This window comes from Antechinus flavipes, chromosome 4, assembly GCF_016432865.1.
Source record: "Antechinus flavipes isolate AdamAnt ecotype Samford, QLD, Australia chromosome 4, AdamAnt_v2, whole genome shotgun sequence".
Taxonomy (NCBI): Eukaryota; Metazoa; Chordata; class Mammalia; order Dasyuromorphia; family Dasyuridae; genus Antechinus; species Antechinus flavipes.
The window spans coordinates 117660322-117683723 of NC_067401.1; positions in this window are offsets into that span (position 1 = coordinate 117660322).

Here is a 23402-nt window from a genome sequence, read left to right on the forward strand (position 1 = left end):
TTTATTCCATCTTTTATAATCATCTCTTTTTTTCTATTATTATAGGCATCTCCCCTGACTTAGTCATCATCTCATACCTAGACTATTAAAAATCTCCTAACCAGTCATATTCTGTCTCTGCTCACCTCTAATTCATCCTATGTACCACTGGCCAAAATGATCTTCCTAAAATTGTTTTGTTCATGCTGCCCCATTGTTCAAAAACTTTCAAATGGAAAAGTCCAAATTTCTTAGCCTGATATATCTCTCCATTTTGACCCTCACCTAATTTTCCAGCCTAATTTTCCATTACTCCCTATTCCCAGACCTACTGTCATTGTGAAGGCATTTTATTTCCTTTTACAGAATTATCATCACTTTACCTCAGTCATTCCTGCTGTCAAAGACTTCCAAGATATCAAGAAACCTATAGTCTGTAGAACTTCAACAACTCTGTGGAGTTGGAGACAAAAGCTATGTTCAAAAATATTTGCCATCCCTAGCTGTACTGGATCTAAAACTATATTACAAAGTAGCAATCATCAAAACAATTGGTACTAAGAAATAGAGTAATGGATTAGTGGAATAGTTTAGGTTAACAAGACACAATTGTCAATGATTATAGTAATATAGTGTTGGATAAACCTAAAGACTTTGGCTTCTGGGAAGAAAACTCACTATTTGACAAAATACTGGGAAAATTGGAAATTTGTATGGCAGAAATTAGGCATTGATCAACACTTAACATCTTATACCAATATAAGGTAGAAATGGGTTCATTATTTAGACATAAAGGATGATATTATAAGCAAATTAGGAGGAGAGGGGATAGTCTGTCTCTCAGATCTGTGGAGAAAGAATTTATGGCCAGATAAGAACAAGAGAATATGAATACAAAATGAATAATTTTGATTATATTAAATTATATTTAAAAGGTTTTGTACAAACAAAACCAATGCAGCCAAGATTAGAAGGGAAATGGAAAACTGGGGGAAGGGGGAAATTTCTGATAGAGATCTTATTTCTAAAATATATAGAGAATTGACTCAATATGTAAGAATACAAGCCATTCTCCAACTGATAAAGAGTCAAGGGATATAGACAATTTTCAGATAAAGAAATTAAGGCCATTTCTAGTCATATGAAAAAAATGCTCATTCACCATTGATCAGAGAAATGCAAGTTAAGACTACTCTGAGATATCATTACACTCCCAAATTGGCTAAAATGACAGGAAAAGATAAGGATAAATGTTGGAGGGGACAGGGAAAAGTGGGACACTAATACATTGTAGGTGGAATGTGAATTGATACAGTCATTCTGAAGAATAATTTGGAACTATGCCCAAAAGGCTATTAAACTGTGCATATCCTTTGATCCAGCAATGTGTCTATTGAATCTGTATCCCAAAGAGATTATAAAAAAGGGAAAAGGACCCATATGTGCAAAAATGTTTGTAGCAGCCCTTTTTATAGTATCAAGGAACTGGAAACTAAGTGGATGCCCATCAGTTGAGAAACAGCTGAATAAGTCATGGTATATGAATGTTACGGAATATTATTGTACATAGGAAACAATCAGCAGGTTAATTTCAGAAAGACCTGGAGAGACTTACCTGGACTGATGCTTAGTGAAGTGAATAGAATCAAGAGAACATTGTATTCAGCAACAATAAGATTATGTGTACTAAAGAAGGGAAAGGGACCTGTATGTGCCAAAATGTTTGTGGCAGCCCTGTTTGTAGTGGCTAGAAACTGGAAATTGAATGGATGCCCATCAATTGGAGAATGGCTGGGTAAATTGTGGTATATGAATGTTATGGAATATTATTGTTCTATAAGAAATGATCAGCAGGATGAATACAGAGAGGCTTGGAAAGACTTACATGAACTAAGTGAAATGAGCAGAACCAGGAGATCATTATACACTTCGACAACGATATTGTATGAGGATGTATTTTGATGGAAATGGATTTCTTTGACAAAGAGACCTAACTGAGTTTTAATTGATAAATGATGGACAGAAGCAGCTACACCCAAAGAAAGAATACTGGGAAACGAATGTGAATTATTTGCATTTTTGTTTTTCTTCCCAGGTTATTTTTACCTTCTGAATCCAATTCTCCCTGTGCAACAAGAGAACTGTTAGGTTCTGCAAACATATATTGTATCTAGGATATACTGCAACATATCTAACATATATAGGACTGCTTGCCATCTAGGGGAGGGGGTAGAGGGAAGGAGGGGAAAAATCGGAATAGAAACGAGTGCAAGGGATAATGTTGTAAAAAAATTACCCTGGCATGGATTCTGTCAATATAAAGTTATTATAAAATAAAATAAAATAAAATATTAAAAAAATAAGATTATGTGATGATCAGCTGTGGTGGACTTGGCTCTTTTCAACAATGAGGTGATTCAGGTCAATTCTAATAGATTTGTAATGAAAGAGCTAGGTGCATCCAAAGAGGTCTTTCAAGACTAAATATGGATTATAACATAGTATTTCCACCTTTTTGTTGTTGTTGTTTGCTTGCTTGTTTTTTTCTTTCACATTTTTCTCCTTTTGTTCTGATTTTTCCTGTACAGCATGATAAATGTGGAAATCTGTTTAGAAGAATTGTCTATGTTTAACCTATATTGGATTACTTGCTATCTAGGGGAAGAAGGAGATAGAGAGGGGGGAGGGGGAGGGGAGAGAAAAATTTGGAACACAAGGTTTTGTAAGGGTGAATGTTGAAAATTATGTTTGTGTGTATTTTGAAAAATAAAAAAGCTATTATTATTTAAAAAAACATAAGTTATCACTAATTGACATTTCAGTATTTGATGTGATCTTAGGCCTACCATCTGCTGATTTGTACCATGGTCTGTATTGGTATAACCACATTGTCTTTTTTTTTACTTCACAGTATTTTTTCCTATTATATGTAAAGATATTTTTCTACATTCACCTTTGTAAGATTTTAACTCTAATTTTCTCTCCTTCCTTCCATCTCCCCCCACCCTCCCCACCCCCACCCCCACCCTCGTCCCAAGACAGCAAGCAATCTGATATAAGATGTACACTCATGTTAAATATATTTATACATTTGTCATGTTGTGAAAGAAGGCTTAGAACAAAGGGGAAAAAACCAGGAAAAAGAAAAAACCAAAACAAATAAAAATAATATGCTTTGATCTGCATTCAGACTCTTTCTTTCTCTGGATGTGGTCAGCATTTTTCAACCCAAGTCTATTGAAACTGTCTTGGATTACTATATTGTTGAGAAGAGCTAAGTCTATCATAGTTGATCATCACACAATGTAAGTCTTTCCAGGTTTTTCTGAAATTTATCTACTCATCATTTCTTATAGCATAATAGTATTCTATCATAATCTTTTGCCACAATTTGTTCAGCCATTCTCCAATTGATGAATATTACTCAATTTCCAATTCTTTACCATCACAAAAAGAGCTGCTATAACTATTTTTGTATATGTGGCTCCTTTTTTCTCTTTTATGATTTCTTTAGTATACAGACCTAATAGTTAACCATATTAAGTCTTAAGAAAAGCAAAAGACAAACTTGCCAGAAATAAAGAGGGCTTTGGGCAGATATGGGCTTGCAGATGATCCAGACAAAAGATGTTACATGAAGGAGAATTACAACAGCAAAAATGATGATAACATCAATTTCTTTGGATCTGATGATGAAGAAGAAAATGAAGAAGCAAAGGGCCTAAAACAAGAAAGTCTTGTTCAGTGTGAATCAGAGAAATCAAAAAAACCTGAAATTGTTTAAAAAGCCTTCCCTCTTTTGGAATGATGGATGAGAAAGATATAGCAAAATAGAAGGAATGTATCAGAAGCCTTCAGCTTGTTCTAGGGATCTTCTAAAATGAACCTGGCATCCAAAAATCTCAAATACACTGTGTAACTGTAGATGATAAAGTTGAAAGAGGTATGCTGAAAGAACAGGTAATTGCCTTTGAAAACTATGTGTTACAAATGTTTGTGGCAGCTCTCTTTGTAGTGGCCAGTAACTGGAAACTGAGTTGATGCCCATCAATTGGAAAATGGCTGAATAAATTGTGGTATATGAATGTTATGGAATATTATTGTTCTGTAAGAAATGACCAGCAGGATGATTTCAGAAAGGCCTGGAGAGACTTACATGAACTGATGCTGAGTGAAACAAGCAGGGCAAGGAGATCCTTATATACTTCAACAACAATTCTATATGATGATCGATTCTGATGGACATGGCCCTCTTCAGCAATGAGATGAACTAAATCAGTTCCAATGGAACAGTAATGAACTGAACTAGCAACACCCAGCGAAAGAACTCTGGGAAATGACTAAGAACCATTACATTGAATTCCCAATCCCTATATTTTTGCCTGCCTGCATTTGGATTTCCTTCACAGGCTAATTGTACAATATTTCAGAGTCCAATTCTTTTTGTACAGCAAAATAGTAGTTTGGTCATGTATACTTATTGTGTACTAATTTGTACTTTAATATATTTATCATCTACTGGTCATCCTGCCATCTAGGAGAGGGGATGGGGGGAAGGAGGGGAAAAATTGATTGGAACAAAAAGTTTGGCAATTGTCCATGCTGTAAAATTACCCATGCATATAACTTGTAAATAAAAAGCTATTTAAAAAAAAAGAAAGAAAGAAAACTATGAGTTATCCATGGATGTTGCTGCCTTGAATAATATTCAAAATCTACCATCCTTGAAAATTTAATTTATAAATAAAAGTACTGGTAAGTAAAAATGAATGCATAGCATTTCTCCCTTGCTCATCTTACATCACTCAGACATCTCCCTTCATTGTCTCCTCCTCAGATAAAGAGAGCCCTAACAAGGCAAATCACTCTGTGTGTCCTCAATTCTATTGCCTCCTGACTTCTCTAGAAAACTGTTCCACTATTCTTCCCATTATCTTCCATCCTTGTTTGCTATTTGTCTTTCTATTTCTTAAAAAATCCTCAAGTGTATCTAATCATTTTTAAAAAAACTACTACAATAGCCTTGTAACTATTCTCCCTGCCTCAAGTCTTTCCGCACTAGCTCCCATCCTCCGCTCAGTAGAGCAGCCAAAGTGATCTTCCTAAAGGGCAGGTCTGAATATGACATACCCCTACTCATTTAGGTTCTTATTACCTCTGGGATCAAATAAAAAATTCTCTGAATTTGAAGCCATTCATACCCTGACCCCTTGCCTACCTTTCCAACATTCTTATTCATTGCCCCTCCCTCTCTGCCCCAAGCACTCTATGATCCACACACAAGTTCACTTGCAGTTCCTGGAATATTTCATTCCCTTTCCCAACTCTGGTCTCCTCCTTAGAAAGCTCTCTCAGTCAAGACTGTGTTCAAATACCATCAGGCCTTTTCCTGTCCCCCCTTCCTCCCCAACTACAAGGATTATCCCTTGACTTTTCAGATTTCTTTTATCCACCTTGCATATTTCTTCTATATGCCTAGTTATTTAGTTTGTTTCCTTCACTAAATATGCATTCCTTGAGAACAAGGAATGGATTTTTTGGGTTGTTTTTTGCTTTTACCTTTTCTTTGTATATCCTGTGTTTTGCACATTCACTGACTGGTACATTGTAAACACTTAAAAGTTTCTTGATAGACTGATGAAATGACAGAGGCAAGAGTTAGCAGTCAAGAATAGGGACGAGCTTGTCACTCAGTTTAATTAAAACATAAGTCTGTGGAGTAATGTGAAACAAGGTTAAAAAGATAGATTCGAATCAGATTGTAAGTGCCTTAAATACCAAGCTAATAAGTATGCTCTTTTTATCTTAGAAACAATAGGGATAATTTTGGCAGCTATGTAGAGAATGAACTGGAGAAGGGAGAGACATGATGATTTCTGTTTCAAACATGTTGAATTTGAGATGCTGGTGGGAGATACTGGAATCATATGACCAGAAAAGTGACTGAAATTGCTTTCCTCCTCTCCCTCCCCCACCTTTTTTTTTTTTTTTCAGTCTTCACTTGTAATTTTAGTGGTGTGAAGAAATTCCTAGTAAGGAACCTCCTAACAGTGCAAATCAGCAACTTTTCTGAAACTTTTAAAGCCTTAGGAAATTGGCCTGGGATCACTTGACTATAGTCACATAGTCAGGATATATTAGGGGGAGGATTTACACCTTAAATCTCTCAGAGGCCAAGTCCAGTTCTTTTACCAATACACTAATGATTCCCAAAGTAAGGTCAAGAGACCCCGGCTATTCCCCAAGACCTTTCAGGGTACCTTCAAATCAGTGGAGTTATCTGGAGGTTACATGGCCTGTGAATTAAAGATCTAGCTATAAACATGAAGACTGAGTTAATAGCTCATCAAAGAGAATTGTACTTTTGCCTTACAAACTGACAAATCTACAGATATGTAGACTTGCTATTTTGCTTTTATTCATCCAATATCAGCAATAACTAATGATTAAAAAAGACCTTTTAGAAGAGTGCTTATTAACAAACATAAGTGGTGTTGAAATATTCAAATTATTAAATAACTTTTTTGAATCTTGTGCCTTATCCTGGAATTATCCTGAAATAGCCATTGTATTTTCGTTTTCAATAATAGGACAAAAGTAATGGTGGATAAAACTATCAATGCTTTAGCAATGATTAAGGTAGTGATACCAAACTATATTAGAAGTTACATTTCATCACTGGCAAAAAAAAGAATCCATTTTCATTTGAAATTGACCTTGATGAAGTAACAAATGTGATTAATTTTAAAATATCTCAACTTTTAAACACACATCCTTTTAATATTCTATCTGATGAAAGGGGAACCATGAATAATGCACTTCTGCTGAATAATGAGACATTGTCTTGAAAAAAAGTCCTTGTGCCACTGTTTGATTTGAGAGATAATCTAGTCACCTTTTTTATGGAACACCATTGTTATTTGGGAGAATAAAAATCTGTGGTTACTCAGTCTTTGGTATTTCACAGACATTTTCTTAAGAACAAATGAAAGAAGACTCATTTCAAGGAAGAGCAACCGACAGTATTTGTTGTCAATGATAAAATTGTAACTTTCTTTTTTTTTTTTTCTTTTTTGTATTGTTTTCTTTATTTTTCTAGTATACGTGTATATTAATTTTAAAATATATTTCTTTATGAATCATGTTGGGAGAGAAAAATCAGAACAAAAGGGAAAAACCATGAGAAAAAAACAGAAGAAAAAGAAAAACAAGTGAAGATAGCATGTGTTGATTTACATTGTTTCCATGTTTCTCTCTCTGGATGCAGATGACATTTTCTATCCAAAGTATATTGGGATTGCCTTGGATCACTGAACCACTGAGAAGAACCAAATCTTTCATAATTGATCATCACACAAACTTGCTATTTCTGTGTACAATGTATTCCTAGTTCTGTTTGTTTTGCTCAGCATCAGTTCTTGTAAATATTTTCAGGCCTTTCTAAAATCAACTTGTTCATCATTTTTATAGAACAATGATATTCCATTACTTTCATATACCATAACTTATTTAGGCACCCCCAATTGATGGACACCTACTCATACTTTCCAATTCTTTGACACCACAAAAAGAGCTGCTACAAACATTTTTTCACATGTGGGTCCTTTTCCCTTTATGATTTCCTTGGGATACAGACCTAGTAGTAGCACTGCTGGATCAAAGGGTATGCACAATTTAATAGCTCTTTGGGCATAGTTCTAAATTGCTCTCCAGAATGGCTAGATCATTTCACAATTCCATCAACAATGCTTTAGTGTCCCAGTTTTCCCACATCCTGTTCAACATTTATTATCTTTTCCTGTCTTAGTCAATCTGTGAGAGTGAGATGGTACCTCAGAGTTGTTTTAATTTGCATTTCTCTAATCAATAGTGATTTAGAGCATCTTTTCATAAGATTGATTATAAATGTTTTAAATTTTATCATCTGAAAATTGTCTGTTCATATCCTTTGACCATTTCTCAATTAATGACTTGTATTCTCATAAATTTGACACAGTTCTTTATATATTTTAGAAATGAGACTAAAAATTGTAACTTTCAAGTGAAAATTAGAAATTTGAATGACTTGTATTCTGTATGACCATGGTGACATCCCAATGTTTAAAAGACTCTTCTAATGAGATTGGTGGTATGTTTTTAAAACATTCACTCTTGCAAAATTCTGTGTTCCAAATTTTTCTCCCTCCCTATCCAAGACAGCAAGTAATCTGATAAAAGTTAAACATGTGCAAGTCTTCTAAACATATTTCCACATCATTCCACACCAGAAAAATCAGGTCAAAAGGGAGGGAAAACATGAGAAAGGAAAAAACAAGTAAACAAACAATAACAATAACAAAAAATGAAAATATTATATTTTGATCCACTTTCAGTCTCTATAATTCTCTGTCTTGATGTGGGTGGCTCTTCCTATCATAAGTCTATTGGAATTGCCTTGACTCACATCATTGTTTAAAAAAAAAAAAAAGAGCCAAGTCCATAGGGATCAATTTATCAAAAAAAAAGCCTGAAAACATGCAATAGATAACACTTGTGGACCTCTTATCTTTGCAGAGATGTGGGGTGGGGATGCTGCCTGGTGCACTAATAGACTGTTATGATTGCAGGCAGGAAGATCTCAATTTGAATTCAGATACTTAATAGTTAGGTGATTTGGGGAAAGTCACTTAACCTTTTTTGCTTTAGTTTCCTTAAATTCCAGGAAGAATTGTGAAGATCAAATGAAATAATAATTGTAAAATGCTTAACATATATATATTATGTATGCAGAAAATGATATATAAATACTATTTATTTATAATAGCAAACTATTATTTCATTTACTAAATAATACTATTTAGTATTATTTACTATTACTATTGTTCCACTATTGTGGAACTGACACAATACTACTGTGAAGACTATCAGACATGTTCTTTATAATTTTGTAACATTCACTTTTGATTTTTTTTTTTGGTGCTTGTTCTTTCCATTTACATTATTGTAGTCATTCTGCATCAGTTCATATATATTTTTCTAATTTCTTTGTATTTATCACATTCATCTTTTCTTACAGCATAGTAATATTCCATTACATTCACTTATCACCAGTTAATGAAAATCTACTTTGCTTTCAAATCTTTATCTATCACAAAAAGCACTGGTATAAATAGCTTAGTGAATGTGAGGATTTTTTTTTCTTATCAATGACTAGGCATATATGCCTAGTAGTGTAATCTCCAAACCAAAGGATATAGAGATTTTAGTAACTTTATTGCATAATTCCAAAATACTTTCCAAAATATTTGTACTACCACCAATAATGCATTAGTGTACCTATCATTCCATAACCCCTTCAACTTTGACCATTGTCACTTTTTGTAATTCTTGCCAATTTTCAGAGTATGAAGTGAAACCTCAGAGTAGTTTTGATTTGCATTTTTCTTATTGATGAGTTGGAGTATTATTTCATGTAATTGTTACTAGTTTTCAATTCTTTTGAAAACAGTTTGTTCAGTCCTTTGACCCCTGAAAAGATTTAATATATTTTTTTAAATGAAGGGAGGGAGAGTTAGGATACTGTTCCTAACACAAGGGTTTATTATTTATCTGAATTACTAGCACAATGTCTTGTATATAGTAGGTACTTAACTTTGTTGAATTGAATTAAGAGCAATATGTACTTTTAAAAAGAGTAACTCTAATTTGGAACTAAGCCCAAAAATCTATAAAACTATGTACACCCTTTGATCTAGCAGTATCACTCCTATATCTGTTTCCCAAAAAGATTGTAAAGAAGGAAAAGGACCCATATGTGCAAAAATGTTCGTAGAAGGTCTTTTTGTATTGACAAAAAATTGGAAATTAAATGGATACCCATCAACTAGGGAATGGCTGAATAAGTTGTGGCATATTAATGTAATAGAATATTATTGTTCTATAAGAAATAATGAGCAGGCTGATTTCAGAAAAGCCTGGGAAGTCTTACATAAACTAATGCAGAGTGAAATGAGCAGAACCAGGAGAGCATAGTACTCAGTAACAGCAAGATTATGTGATGATCAATTTTGATAGATTTAGCTCTTCTCAGCAATACAGAGATTCAAGACAATTCCAACAGACTTGCAATGAAAAATGCTATCCACATCCGGGGGGAGGACAATGAAGACTAAATACAGATCAAAACATACTACTTTCATCTTTTTTATTTGTTTGGTTTTTTCTTTCTTATAGTTTTTCCTTTTTCTGATTTTTCTTTTACAATGACTAATGTGGAAATATGTTTAAAATGATCATACATGTGTAACCTATATTAGATTGGTTGCTGTCTTGGGGGAAGTAACGAAGGAAGGGGGAGAATATTTGGAACTCAAAATCTTATAAAAATGAAAACTATCTTTACAAGTAATTGAAAAAATTAAATACAATTGAGAAAAAATGGTACATATCTACTCTAACATAATTGGAAGCTATATGAGGAAAAAGCATAAGTTTTTCTTATGCTTCTCTTATATCAGCATAGCTTGAGGTCCACTAATAGGAATAAATACATGTTGACTTTACTTAAAATAGCTTTGAAAACTGTGTTTAAATTCTGTTCTAAAGAACCAAAACATTCCATAAGACATCATTAGAAAGGAGTGGTTTCAAATGAAAATATGTCCTTGGCTTCAGGACTAATTGGTTTCTGCGTCATCATTTTCATAATCAACAAGGGCTAAAGAGGGAAATAAAAAAATAACTAGAGGACTCTGTTGCCTTAAAAGTTTTAGAAAACCACTGGAATAATCCATCTGGGCATTTCAAAGATCATATTGTACAATGTCTCCAATATGTTGTTTCAGAGTCTTTGCTATTATTTTATTCAGTATTTTTACATTGATATTCATTAGAGAGATTGGTCTATAGTTTTATTTCTTTGCTTTAGCTCTCCCTGGTTTAAGTATCAGGATCATATGTATCTCATAGAAGGAATTGATAAGATACAATCTTCCTCTGTTTTTGTGGGTAATTTATGAATATTAGAATTAATTGTTCTTGGAATGTATGCTAGAATTCACTTGTAAATCCATCTTGTCCTGATATTTTTTCTTTGGATGTCCAGTTATGATTTTTCATTTTCTTTTTCTGAATTTCAGTTATTTTTCATTTTTTTGTTCTGGTAATTGGAATATTTTAGATATTTGTACATATTCATTTCAAATTAATAGTTTTGTGACAGAATTGGACAAAAAATTGGAAACTTTTATTTTCTTCTTTTTATTTTCTCATATCGACTATTTGGTTGTCTTTTTTTTTTGTTCTGATTATCTGTTTTATGTATTTTATTAATTTTTCAAAAAAGCTATTATTATCTATTAATACAATGTTTGTTTCAATTTTATTTCTGCTTTGTTTTTCAAATTACCTACATTTGTGCTTTGTTGGGGATTTTTTATTTGATGCTTTTTTAGGTAAGTACAGTAAGCTATATATCTAGTTCATTGATCTGACCTTTCTTTTGCTGATGAAAGTGTTTCAAGATATACATTTTCCTCTAATGACTGCCTTGGCTGGTTACCAAAGGTTTTGGTACATTTTCTTATTATTTTCATTTTCTTTGACGACATCTATTTTTTTAATGGTTTGTTCTTTGGCTCCCATATTATTTAGGATTAAATTAATTAGCTTCCACTTTAAGTTTTAATCCTTTCTTCAAAAGTTGTTTTTTATTATAATTTTCTTATGTTGTGGTCAATAAAGAACCAGTCAGTAAAGGACCTGAATAAAGATCAGAAAGGAATATTTCTTTGTTTATGAGCTTTGTTTGTTTGTTAACCAGAATTGAGATTTCATCATTGTAGAGATCCATCAGTGAGGGATTCCATTTACCAACACAGATCCTGCAATTTATATTGTAAGAAAATTATCTGGTGGCATTGAGAGGTTACATGATTTGCCTGGAGTCAGTCAATATATAACAAGGGCAGGACTTGATCACTGGCCTAGCTGACTCTAAAAGTTCTTTATCCATAATACCATGCTGCCTTTTTCTTTATGAGACTTTTATGCCCTAGCAAGTAGCTAATTTACCATGCACAGCTGATAAATGTACAATATATTAATTGTCAGAAATCTAAGATAACTAACTTTTCAAAATTTCCCTTTGAGTCTTTAATAATTTCTTTCTTATTTGTCTTTTTGTTATTAAATTCCTTTTTTGTGTGTAGTTCTGAAAGAGGTATATTGAGATTTCTGACTAGTATAGTTTTGATGTCTAATCCTCAATTTAATTCAGTTAGATTTTCCTTTAAGTAAGTACTTAGATATTATAGTATTTGGAGGGAAGAGAGAAAAAGATGAAAGAAGAGAGAGAGAGAGAGAGAGAGAGACAGAAAGAGAGACAGAGAGAGAGACAGAAAGAAAGAGAGAGAGAGAGAAAGGAGGAGAAAGAGGAGGGAAAGAGAGAGGGAGGGAGAGAAAGAAGAGAAGAGAAGAGAAGAGAAGAGAAGAGAAGGGAAGGGAAGGGAAGAGAAGGGAAGAAAAATATAGTTAAGTAGCACAGTGCAGAGAGCACTGGGCCTGGAATCAAGAAGATTCAACTTCCTGAATTCAAATCTAGCCCCAGACACTTATTATAAATGTAACTTTGACTAAATCACTTGGTCTTATTTGCCTCAGTTTCCTCATCTGTAAAATATGTGTATATGTACACATATGTCCACATATGTACATATATAGACATATATACACATGTGTGCATATATATGCTGCATTTACATTATTTCATTATCTATGATACCCTTAAGAATTATGTACTTTATCTGCTTATTTCTTTTAATTATATTTCTTTAATCATGTTTTTATTTGTTATGTTTGAGATCACAATTGCTATCCTTGCTTTTTCAAATATGCCTGAAATAAATTATTCTGTAGTCCCATTTTTTAGTATTATGTGAAACCTTTATGTTTCAAAAGTGTTTCTTGTAAATCACCTATTGATGGATTCTACTATCTAACCTATAATCTACAATTTCTTCACTGTAAAAACCCTACCACACAGGATTATTGTGAGGATCAACTAAGTTAACATTGGGAAAAAGTGCTTAGTATAGTATCTAGCATGTAATATGCTTAATGGCTTTTATACCCCTTCTTTCCTTTATTCTGTTTATTCCATTTACACTAATTATGATTGCTAATTATGTATTTCTCCTCGTTATATCCATATAATTTTTCTTTTTTCCTCCCCGCCCATCTCTTTGCAAATAAGAATGTGGACCCCCCCAAAAAAATCTAATTAACACTAACAATTTATTATTAAAATCATCTATTCTTTCTCATCTCTATTCCTCTCTTCACCAAATTCAGATTTTGATCTTGATCATCTACTTTTTTCTTATTTTAATCCTCCCTTTTTAGGATCTTACTTTCAAAGTTGATTGTTTTCCCTTTGTTATTATCTGTACTTCAGATCTGTCATCTCTCTTAAGTCCCACCCCATTTTCCATTTTCTGTCTCCTTCATTTGCTTCTTAAGTTTATGGTATGTATACACTATTTCTATGTTGATATATGTGTTCATCCCTCTTTTGTCTTCTCCAGATAAGTGGGAATCATGAGAATATCATCCTCCCTATCCTTTCTTCCATATGTGTTTCATGTACCACAATTATTACAAATAAGTTCTTACCCCTTCTTTGCCATCTCTTTTCTAACATATCTCTTTCCCCTATTCTTTTCCTGTCTCTCTTTTTAAAAAAGCAATAAAATAAGAAAACTCTATCCAGGCCCTATGCTTATCTTTTTTCTCTAATTCTGTGACCCTGATTTTTATCTGCTCTAACATTATAAACACTGCACAATGGTTTATTTAGCAATTTTTTATTACTCAGATGCATTTTACCTTCTTAGGACTTTCAGTTCTTATGTTTGTGTTTCAAAGTTTCTTTTCTTTGAAGAAATGCTGAAAAACATTCTATTAAAGATTTTGTTTCACTAGTAGGATTATATTTTAATTTTACAGGTTAAATTATTTATGATAGTAAGACTATCTTTTGGCTTTTGGGATATTGTATCTTTTTTTTTTTTTTTTGCTAAGGCAATTGGGGGTGGGGGTGTTAAATGACTTGTCCAGGGTCATACGGCAGGAAGTATTAAATGTCTGAGGTCATATTTGAATTCAAGTCTTCCTGACTTAAGGGCTGGTGGTGAATCCACTACACCACCTAGCTGCCCCTACCTTTTAAAAAATCTTAATTTTGATTTGTAGTTACTTGCATTTTTTCTGATTTTTAGCAGTATTTTTTCTTTGATTTGAAAGGTCTAGCAACTAACTGATATTCCTGGGTGTTTGTAGTTTGCCATTTCTCAAAGAAGGAATTCTATGGATTTTTCTTGATTTTTATTTTGTCCTCTGGTTCTAACAAATTTGAATAATTTTCTTTTGTGACTTCTTGAAATACGATATTTAGGCTTTTTTTTTTTAACCTGTTGGAAAAGGAACTTGGGGAAGAAACTGAATAGTTGTGTCTTCTTCCCCTCCCTTGCCTTTGTGATTTGATCATATTTTTCAGGGAATCTGATGATTCTTAAATTATCCCTTCTTGATCTGTTTTGCAGGTTTTTAATAGTAGAATCCTTATTCTTTTTTGAAAGTAGATACTTTATATTTTTCTTCTTTTTTTTTTTCAGTTAACTTTGTTCTAAAAGTTCTTGTTTCAGGGAGTAATTAAGTTCTCATTATTTCTGTATATTTTTTCAGGGAGTCTAATACTTTGGTAAGGACTTCTACCTTCTCCTCTAAGATATTTATTCTTCTTACAATTATTTTTCTCTTCCTCATGTTTGGGCCAATTTTGTTTGCTTCTTAACTTTGTATGATCCCTCATTGGGAATTAGCTCCATCTCCTGTCATGGCCCTAACAGGTGCTAGTTAGATGTTAAAGATCACATTAATCTCAGCACTCCAGCAACCTCTTCTCTCCACACAGTGAATACAAGGATATGAATTACTCCTGCTTCCTACTGTGGCTCCCTATGACCAGAGGAATGCATACTTCTCTTATTGCCTGCATCTTTCTAGCCATCTTTTTATGTACTCCCGAAGGTCATCTTTTTGTGTACCCCTGAACTGGATGGAGAATTCTGTTTCTCTTTTGTTTTCTTGATCATTGCTAACTGGAGCTCTTTTAAATATGTTCTGGATGTATTTGGAAAAGCTGGGTTCTCCTTTCATATCACTATTTTAATCAAAAATCGCTTTATTATTGTTTTAAAGTAAGAGGCTTTCTTGGACATAACAGTCATGGATAACCATGGCTCTAAACATACTAAAAGTATGACTTTCTGTGTTGAAACTGTATATGGCTTCTTGGTGATGGAAAACTGAAAGCATTCTCTGATAGGCTGTCGGGGTTCCCTTACCTTTTAAGCTATTCAATATGCAGGGAGAAATAGAAGTGAGTTTTGTTGTCCTAGCAAACAAAGGATTTGGTCGACTTTGAAAGGTTTTCAAATACTTTTCAAATGGTAGATTTACATCCTGACACTATATAATCAGCTAAACAAAATAAAATATCTTTTCTTCTGATTGATTTAGAGGGAGATGGGATGGGATTCAGGATGAGATCATTGGGGAATCAAAAAATTACTTTAAAATCTTAATCTGGAAAGAAATTATATATTTCCCATAATAAGGAAATCCAGAACCTTTTTTCACTTAAAATGAGTGATAGAAACTAGCAATAAAGGATAATTTTTACTTTAGTATTATGTGCATGATTTGCTGCATGGTTATAATCACTTGACCAAAATTATATATCTGTGTATGCCTAAAAGATTACTGGGCTATATTTTTGACTTAACCCTTTTAATTTCTTTAGTTTTAGTTCAGCATCAACTACTGGAATGCTTAGTAACAAGCATATGGGTCTTTTTTATCTTGATTTCTATAATTAATGTTTTCTAAAGAATCTTCAAAAGCCCTATGCATAAAGATAACCATTGTTTCTACTAAGTGAAGAAGAAAATAGTAAGAAAGCCATAAGGTTATATAGAAGAATAAGGATTATAAATCAGATTTATGGATTCCTAATACCAGGTCTATTGGCAAAGAAAAGGAACAAGACATAAAATTCTGGACCATTTGTTTCATGGAATAAAAATCATTCCTAAAAATTGTGATGGACATTCTATTAGAATGGTAATAAGAAAAATCAATCTTCCAATATGAAGTACAAATATCCATTGATATATTTATATTTTGAAAGTTTAATGTTGAGAAAGTATATCAATCAAGAATGGTTCTAAGTTTAGATTAAAAGTGTATTATAATACTTGAAATAGAATGTACCGAATCTGGTTCACAATTCAATTATTTATATTTTCTCCCTTTATTATGAGGTGCTTTAACTTTCTCCCAAATTAAAGTTCTTCCTTTCAAACATTATGATATTCATTAACAATATAATTTAAGATATGGATATTCTCAAGAAAGAAGCAATTATACAAATACAGGATAAGGGAGTGTGGTTAGAAAGCAATTTGATTGAAAAAAAGATCTGAGGGATTGGCTAAGATGACAGGAAAAGATAATGATGAATGTTGGATGGGATGCAGGGAAAACTGGGACACTGATGCATTGTTGGTGGAGTTGTGAATGGATCCAGCCATTCTGGAGAGCAATTTGGAACTATGCTCAAAAAGTTATCAAACTGTATATACCCTTTGATCTGGCAGTGTTACTACTGAGCTTATATCCAAACAGATATTAAAGAAGGGAAAGGGACCTGTATGTGCCAAAATGTTTGTGGCAGCCCTTTTTGTAATGGCTAGAAACTGGAAATTGAATGGATGCCCATCAATTGGAGAATGGTTGGGTAAATTGTGGTATATGAATGTTATGGAATATTATTGTTCTGTAAGAAATGACCAGCGGGATGAATATAGAGAGTCATAGTCTTACATGAACTGATGTTGAGTGAAATGAGCAGAACCAGAAGATCATTATACACTTCAACAACAATACTGTATGAGGATGTATTCTGATGGAAATGGATATCTTCGACAAAGAGAAGATCTAATTCAGTTCCAATTGATCAATGATGGGCAGAATCAGCTACACCCAGAGAAAGAACACTGGGAAATGAATGTGGATTACTTGCATTTTTGTTTTTCTTCCCAGGTTATTTTTACCTTCTGAATTTGATTTTTCTTATGCAACAAGAGAATTGTACGGATCTGTACACATATATTGTATCTAAGATATACTTTAACATGTTTAATATGTATGAGACTGCCTGCCATCTAGGGGAAGGGGTGGAGGGAGAGAAGGGAAAAGTTGGAACAGAAGTGAGTACAAAGGACAATGTTGCAAAAATTACCCATGATATGTTCTGTCAATAAAAAGCTATAATAAAATAAAATAAAATAAAAAGATCTGAGGATTTTAGTGTCCTGCAAGCTCAATATGAGTCAGTAATGTGATATGGTTGCCCAAAAAAAAAAAACTAATTCACTCTTGGGCTGCCCTGAGAAGCATAGTATTCTGGAACAAAATAGTGAAAATCCTCTGTAATCTGCTCTGATCCAATTCCATTTAGAATATTGTATTCAGTTCTAGACATCACAATTTAAAACATAAACTGGAAACATCCAGAGAAGGGCAACCAGGATCTCAAAGGGCTTTAACCAAATCTATATCATATAGAGAGCAGTTGAAAGAACCGAGGGTGTTTAATTTAGAGAAGATAAGACTAGGGAAATAAATGTCTTTCTTTTTAAGTATTTAAAGAATGTTAATGTTAATGTTATTTAAGTATTATGTGGGAGAGGGATTAGATATGTAATGCCCCAGGGATTTCTTCAACGAGTCCAAACTACCTTTTAGGGACAAGAGGTTGGCTATTCACTTCTTGGCTTATGTCTTCACCCCCTTCCCTCCAAAGGGGCCTTCTCTAGCTTGGCTCACGTGGCACTGACATTTTTGGACACCCAAGGCCTTATCTCCACCTATTCCTTCCTGATTGTCTTCTTGGCATCTCTGATATCACCATATATCCTGAGACTAGAACTTTAAATAGTCTATTTATCTCACTTACCCTAGCAGAATTCTCTCTATTCACTGATAATTCTGCCTGGACTCATTCCTCAATGGTTAGCATACTTCCATTCTCATTTATTCTTTCTACCTCCATAATTCTGACTCTCACCTCACCACTAATTTACAGACCCTGGTCCCTATCTCATATTGACTGTTTCATTATTCCTCTCCTCCTCACAGTAATCCCTCCCCCAAACCCTTGTGCTATTTCAGTTTTCATAGCTCTTTCTATTATGCCTTCTGGAACAACTGCTCCATATTTAACAAATTTTCTTTCATTTAAAACCCTCTTCCTTTATCATTACTTTCATTGCTAGATCTCACGGAAACATTCGATGATATTGCTTCCCTTGCTACCTTTTTCCGGGCTGGTTATACTTTCTCTCATACTAGACTCTCCCTCTACCATTATCATTCATCACATTCTCTTGCAATCTAAATTTATCATCATATCTAGATCCTGGTGGCTATTATCTATTAACCTCAGGACATTTTTCCTTCTGTCCTCAATGAGTTCAGTGCTCAGCTCAGTCTTTTTCTTTATCACAATACCTCCTCTCATATTAATGGATTTCATCTGCCAATTCCTCAACCTACTCAATTCCCATGGCCTATTCCTTCACGCTACCTCAGCTGCACATAATAATGGTCATATGCTTGACATTACTATCACCCACAAGTGTTTTAGTTTCTTTTACATGAACTCCAAAATTCTACTTAATTTGAATGAATGATAATATCTCTCTCTCCACTGACATTGCCACACCCTGGTTTAGACCCTCAATCCCACTTCTCACATGGACTATTTCAATAGCCTTTTTTTTTTTCCTGAGGCAATTGGGATTAAGTGACTTGCCCAGGGTCACACATCTAGAAAGCGTTAAGTGTCTGAGGTCAGATTTGAAATCAGGTCCTCCTGACTTCAGGGCTGGTGCTCTATCCACTGGGCCACCTAACTGCCCTTTCAATAGCCTTTTCAGTAATCTCTAACCACTCCAACTTGTCCTCCATTTATTTACCATATTGATTTTCTTAAAACTTGGTGTGATATATTTTAACATTTAATATATTAGACTACCTGCCATCTAGGGGAGGGGGTGGGAAGAAGGAGGGAAAAATTTGGAACAGAAGGTTTTGCAAGGTTCAATGTTGAAACCATGCATATGTTTTGTAAACAAAAAGCTTTAATAATAATAAAAACAAAAACTTGGTGTGTCCATGTTAGCATCCCACCCCACCAACCTGATTAACTCCAGCAGCTCCCTATTACCTTACCTATAGAATGAAATAATAAACTCCTACTTTGCATTAAAAATTCTCAATTGGATTTAACCTACCTTTTCAGCCTTATTACACTTTTCTCTTTACACAGTTTATGATTCAGCCATACTGGTCTACTTACAGTATTTTGTATAGAACTTTTCATTTTCCATTCTATACCTTGGTACCCTCTACCATCCATGAGAATATTGCTTTTCCTTGTCCTTCCTTAGCTTCTTCCAAGATTCAGCTCAAATACTTTTTCCCCCCCACATTTGTTCCCCCATGTCCCATGGTGCTCTTTTCTCTGAGTTTACTTTCTATCTACCTTGTATAGAATTCATATGCAATTAGTTATTTTCATATTTGTGTCTTCTATTAGAATTAGCACCTTGAAGGCTAGGACTATTTTTGCCTTTCTTGGTATTCCCATAACTTAGCAGTATTTGGCGCATAAAAAGTAAATGCAATGCCAGTCTGTTGATTATGCGCGCTATTTGCATATATCACTTCTTGCTTGGCTGACCTTTTGATTGTTGCAGTAGTCATTAGAAAAATTCTTAGGAAAAGTTTAAAGAAATCAACCTAAAATTGGCCAAATATATTTAGTGATAAAGGTTTTCGTTATTTTAAATTATTGTCAAGGAGATGAAATTGAAACTACTGGTGAAGAAGATTTTATTCATGCTATCTTATTATATGATACTTCAATAGACATTGTGATCTTTGTAATGGGAATGCTCCCATTAATAGTGGGAATGATGTATGACTCATTCATGTCTTCAATTCTACACAACACTTGTCCATTTGCTCTTATAAATCCATCCAACATGGTGAGGGGTGAATTGCTACTTTCAAGTATCAATGTATCATGCAAGACTGGGAATCTGTTTAGAATTTTAAAATTAGTCAACAAATATTTATTAAGTACTTATTTATGCTAGGCACTTATAGAAAATAAACACAAGGGGTGTGGAGTAAGTCACTAGCAGCTGAAGGAATCTTGAAAGATTTCATGTAAAAGACAATGAGCTGAACTGGGAAGAAAACTAGAAGAAAAGCTTATGGTCTTCTATACAGTGCAGTTTGCAATGGCCTTCTTGTTTCTTCTTAGGCTTTTGATCAAAGATATCCTTATTCATAAAGGTTGTATAGAGATGAGAAAGGAGACAGATAGATCTCATGATGGATCCTTTTGCTTATAGTGTACATGACCTCAGCAGCACAAGATGACAGAGTGCATGGACATGACGAGACAAGATGACAAAGTGCATCATGAACTGCTGTCTCCTGTTGTCCTCCCCCATCTTATTAAAGCAATGTGAGTGGGTACATTCTTATCAGATGTTAGGAATGAAGCACTTTGCTTCATAAACTTATTATAAGATAACTTATTTCAGTGATGGACATCAATGTAATGAAACACTTGGGACAGCTAAATAGAGCAGTGGATAGAGCACTAGCCCTGAAGTCAGGAGGACCTGAATTCAAATTCTGCCTCATTTAATACTTCCTAGATGTGTGATCCTGTGCAAGGCAATTGCCTCAGCAAAAAAAAAAAAAAAAAAAAATCAAAACTAAAATACAACAAAACATAAAACCCATAATGAAACATTTACCCCAAACTTATTTTAGGCATACCAGATAAGATCAAATGAGCCTTTTTGTACATGTTCTCTGCAATAACTTGCCAAAATAGAAAGGTTCATATAGAGGACAATAGATTTTGAACTAGAAGAAAATTTACAGATGTAACTCAACCCTCTCTTTTTATAAATGAGGATTCTAAGGCTCATAAAGATTAAGAGATTTACCCAACTTCACATAGATTGCAGAGATTGCAGATGACCCAGCCAGGATTCATTTACCTGCAAAACTACCACACTAGTTCTACTGATGTTTTGTACTTGGGATAGCAATTTAAGAGCTAACTCTTCATGTTCAAAAATGAATTAGATAATGGAACAGTGGGAACAAATTTTTTAATCTAATGTGTAATCAATATCTCTTCTGCATTTTGTAATTTATTTATATGGAACTTCAGCTATTGCCATTGCTTATAGATATTTGTATAACTCAGGCTTTTTAAGCACTCAACCTCATCAACTTTCAGTATCTGAAATGCAAAAGGAGCTATTGATGACATTATAAAATTCTGAGGTTAAGATCAAAGTACCTAATTTGTTAAGTATTCAAACTTTAATTCCCAAACTTTTTTAAATTTATGATTTCATAATGAGAAGAATAAAATGAATTATACCTTCCAAATTTTGAAGGCTCCAGGGAGCTATGCTACCTGGGAGTATCTGGTTTTTAAGCTGAATTTTCCAAGAAGATAATCTTTGTGGGTCCTTAATAGATTTCTCAAATATGATATATAATTTTTTTTTAGTTCTTTCCACTTTGTTGTATGAAATAGCCTAGAGTACCTTTAAATACATATTAATATTGACCCAGAGATTCTATTGCTAGGCATAGATCTCCATATACACCAAAAAAATTTTTTTTGGATTGATAAAAGAGATTTATTATAGGGATTGAGAAATAAGGTTAGAAATCCTGACAGAGAGTCATAAAGTCTTGTTAGGGAACCAAAATCTTAACAGCAGAATTTGGTGGGGGAGGAGAAAAGATTCCCACAACTAGAAACAAAGTAGCTACTTGTTGACTAGGGGGATGGCAAACTCAATTACGCTCAATGAATTTTACTGAGCTACATAAAATGAAAAATTTGATGAATACAAAGAAACATGAAAAACCTGAATGAACTATGTCAAAGTAAGCAGAGCCAGGGGAAAAAAAAACAACATATACAAAGACTCCAACAATATAGATGGAAAGAATAATAGCCACAATCAAATATGAATGCTGAGGAATTATAAAGAACAAACTTTATTCCAAAGAAAAGTGTATAAGAAGACACCTCCTCTTTCTGTTTTGCAAAGAGTAGAGAGTAGAACTTAGTTTATAATATCAGATTTTTGGACGAGTTGATTTTATTGAATTTAAAAAAATCTGGTAAGAGGGATGATTCTTTGAGAGTGGTATGGGGGAAGGACATGGGAAAATATAGGTGATATAAAAAAGATATCAAAAATTCATTTAAATGTGTGTATATATGCATATATGTATTTTAATATTTATAAATTCAAATGGATTTGCAATATCATTGTCATTCATCTTCTAACAACGCAGATCACCATTCATTCAATGTAGCTCTTGTCTATGTTCTTTCAAAAGTTCTCCATGAGAAGACTTATTAGCTGTGCTTTCTTTTAACATTTTTCAGGAAACCAACTTGGTCACCCTATCCTATCTAAAATAATAAATAAAATCTATTTATAGAAAACAAAAAAAATGCCATTAAGGCTATGAAGATTACAGAAATTTTTAGATCCTACACTAGCCACACTAATGTAAGAGATTGTATGTCTATTCCTACTCAGTGTGCCTTTTAAATATTGATTTCTCAGGGACATACAAATATAGCAGAAATAAAAACAATAACCAACTAGGATAGTTTTCATTGTAAAACACAGGAAGATTGTTCCTGACAAAATCATAGGTGAGCCTATGAGTAACAGCTCACTCAATTACTAAATGGACAAATGCCAATAGTTGTGTACATGACAGAAGGGCTGCCCTGGCAAGCACTCCAAAGAACCAGCAAGGAAAATTATTCCTTCCTCAGAGATTTCTGCTTGTTAGTTCTACTGGGTTATCTCTAATGCAGGTATTCCATAGCTGAAGGCTAACTGACATTCTTTAAGACCTTTCCAAAGGGTTGAATAGTATTTCCTTTATCTTCCCCAGTTTGTTTTGTCTTCTCCTGGGGCTATAGTGGGGATGTGAAGGCTAGGGTTTTCCAGCTGAGTTCCCCAAGAAAGTCAATTTTCACTGTGAAGTCTTATTGGTTTCCAGAGTTTCTGAAGGTAAAAACATCTTGACCAAATAGTCTTGGTCAATGCACAGAAATGAAGTCTGGCCTATAGATGAGAAAGCTTATCTAAGACTTCATATCTTATTTGGAAAAAGAGAAGAATTGGGGAAGTTACCTGTCATTGAAACTAACAAATTGTGAGTGCCAGGGAAAAAAAACGACT